Here is a 3,681-nt window from a genome sequence, read left to right on the forward strand (position 1 = left end):
AAAGAGCATGGCAGGATTGCAGAAAAGAAGCCAAATTGGCTTAATTACCCAAGGATGCCAGGACCAAAGGCAGGAGAGAGAATAGGTAAAGCCTACATGGTGAAAACCCTAACGGGCACCATCAAGCTCTTTACTGGCTCTCCTGACCTTTCGTGTCAGATGCTCAAGAAAATTTGCAGGACTCTCTTAGCTTGCATTGAAGTGTTCACGCCAGATAAAGCCACGACCTCGAGTCTACTATCGACGGCCGACACAGTTACTGATATGATGTATGACCTTTCATTGCAGCCTTCTCCAAAAGTGTTGCACCTCCTATACCAGAGGATTATGTTTTTGCCTAGCTTCCACATGCAAACATTCGAAGAAGCTTTCTACACCGGCTTTTTCACCCACGAAAGCAAAATATTCGGCCCAACCTTGACCATCGGCAACCTGCGATACGAATCACATTTGCAGATGCTCAAGACGACAGGACTTTATTGACCAAGCATAAAGGTCATGTCAGGGACGACATGAACGCGGAGTGGGGGAGTGTTGAGCCAGCAGAGGATCACACCCACATTTTTGCTCACACTCATCATTTTTGTAACCATTGATTGTAATAAATGTCTTTCCGACATTGATTTTGAATTGAGCCATTCATTAAGTAACGAGACTCAATTGAGTTTCCAGCTTGTAATCCCGAAGTAGTTTCACTTGCTGATGTAATTAGTTAGAGATGTTCTCACCTCCAAGGCTGAGGTATATAAGCCAAAGTTTTGTAACCTAAGGGGATTCAGATTATTAATCAAAGTGAGTTTTTGAGCGCCGTGACTGTGTCTGAGAGAGAGTGAGTGAGTGAGAGAGAGAGAGTCTTATCTACTTGCTACGCGAGCTACGGAGCCGCCATTGGAGAAGCGACACCGCCATTGTGTTAGCAACGGCGAGAGCTACGCACTGATACCAAGAGTGCGCGCTATCGGCTTCTATGTGTGGTAAGTTCCTATGAGCTTCGGTGTGAGTTTTCTTCCAACTCGTGTGTCGGAATAGAGCGTGCAACATACCTATAGAACCACAACGAGTAGAGCTACACATTAGTACCATCGGGGTCAAGTTTCGGTCACCTGTATTTTTCGGCCTGTCTTCATACGCGTTTACCGCACGGAGTGGTTATAGGTTGATTTTGCAGTTCAAGTCTTTAGGGTGTTGTTCTTACCTAGTGTATAGACTTCCCCTTGAGTTTGAGATCAATTCAATGATTCTAGATCCTGTTTCGTATAGCATTCATTCGTAGTACGGATTTCAGTCACTTGCGTATTTTAGAACTTAGATTTGATTTCCTTAGTAGTGATTGTCATTAGAAGGTCGAGTAGGTGATTTGACACCCACCTAGTTGTTTCCATGCGCCTGTGGGTCAAGCTTCGTCCTCGTTTGACAAATTCTATTGTTGGTTGAGTTCTCGCTATTTAGCTTCCGCTAGCGGCGTAACCGCCTTAACACCATCTTCACTACTATGGTTGTGGTCGCAAGGTGAGGTCTTCCCATAGTTTCCCAACAATTTTTAGTCACAATGCTAACCCTTGTGCCACCATCAAGGATTCCCCTTCACAGTTAATCCCTTAGTAGTGATTGGTATGGTCACATTGGATTCATCACCCTCAAAGTATTGTCCCAACTTGTTAACAAGTATTTCTATAACAAGGTTCTCATTTAGGTTGGGTTGTGGATCTAAGTGTTCCTCCTCTATTGGAATCTCCCCAGCTCCATCCATCTGTGCAAATTGTGGTAGCCCAAACTTCAGTTCTCCATTGAGGAAGGCCCGAAGAGCTGAGACTAGCTCAGGGTCTTTACATAGTTTGGACATGATGGTGGTTCTAACTTCTGAAGACATGAAACCATCAATTTGGCAATGTTTAACGGCACCTTTTGGACTTCAGTCCCTTGACGTGGGGAAGATGGGATCTCCATTTCTTTGATAGGATCAAGTAGTCCCTCTGTAAACATTCTTTCCATCAAGAAGTGAGTACGCCCACTTTCTCATGACTTTAAGTCACTTTCTTCTTGGATGACACTAGGTATGGCTAAGGGTCTATGGACTTGGTGAGGTTGTTGTTGCGTAGAGAACACAGTGTCTGTAATCTGGATCTGCCTAGGTACTGGTTCTAGATCCCTTTGGGTATATTCTACCAAACTCCTTATTGCTTGACCCGCTCAATCTCCTCTGTAGGGTTTGGATAAGTTCCTATCTTCTTCTTGGATCCTGGCCATTGTGGCTCATGAAGATCTTCCTTGTTGGTTTTTATCTTAGTGGTCATTTTAGTCTCCATAGTTTCACCTGAATCAGAATCCTCTTCAGCGTCGTTCATATATACGAGGTCCTCACCAGTCCCTATGCTGGTCTTTGAAATGGGGTCTGACTTCGCTGCTTTTTGCGATCTCTTCCTTCGTGTTTTCTTATTTTTCTGAGATTGGGTAATTAATGCCGTGTCTCTTTCCTCAAGAATATAATTTTGTTTTTGGAGCATCGATCATGTGAGTACGTTTACTGGTACCACAGGTGTACTTTGTGATGGCTCCTCGGTAACTTCAATCAAGTTTAATGGCGTGATCTTCGGTGTATTTGGATTATTTGGACATTGGGCAATCAAATGATCTATGCCGCATCGATTACACATGAGTATCGGCATTGTAGACTTGCTCGCTTGATTGGTTTGCATTAGTGTGGCATTCTTTCGTAGCCTAATAGGACACTCGGCTACACGATGTGGACCTCCACACTCATAGAATTGAAGAGGTGGTCTCTTAGCAGTGTAATTGATATTTTGGCCTCTTGCTGCAAGAGCAGCTACTTGATATACATGTTTGACTTGTCCCCAATAGTCCTCCATGTAGTATCGTGGACTTTCTTCAAGCACATCCATCCCATAGGCAATATTAGGATCTATATTTTCCTCACAGCCTTCCAACAAGCAATAGATGACTCACAACCCACTTGATTCACTGAAGTGATTCTCGGATGTGGTGGTTGCGGTCCTAGCACTGGAGGTGGTAAGGGTGTTGTTTGAGCAACATTTTGGGCCCTAGGGACCATGTGTTGTGATTTTTATTCAAGAGGTGGGGCCGGCATCAATGCAGGCACTCGAGGTGTGTCTGTCCATGTTAAGGTCAGTCTATTGGCCATCGCGTGCTTAAATACTATGCAATCCTTAGCTTGATGACCATACCTCCCACAAGCATGGCAGCTCCCATTGAAGTTTAGTCTAAAAGTAGGGTATTCATTGGTACTATGCGGTCCATAGCATACTGAGCATCATTGTTGCTCCCTTCTTGGATACATATGATTGTTTTGCGGAGCACGATTATCTCAAGACTCTCTTGAATAGCCTTGGTGAGATCTGCTAAAGTCATCTCAGATATCTTTGGCTCCTTAGCAATTGGCTTCAGGGTCATTGGCTGATGCCCTTATGCTTGCGAGCTAATAGATTTAGGCTCAACAGACACTCTTTCTCCTTGAATCATTAAATTATCCTCCAATTGGATCACATTGGTGGTGACTGCTTCGCAAGTGGTGATACCTCTAATGACTAGGCCATTGTAGATATCCTCATGTCGTAATCCCCTAATGAATCTATCAAGCAATTGATTATTATTGAAGCGCTCATTTGGATTACAACGAGAATTCAAATGCTTCAAGAGACTAAT

This window comes from Adiantum capillus-veneris, chromosome 12 (assembly GCF_014529385.1).
Source record: "Adiantum capillus-veneris isolate H3 chromosome 12, ASM1452938v2, whole genome shotgun sequence".
Classification (NCBI taxonomy): Eukaryota; Viridiplantae; Streptophyta; class Polypodiopsida; order Polypodiales; family Pteridaceae; genus Adiantum; species Adiantum capillus-veneris.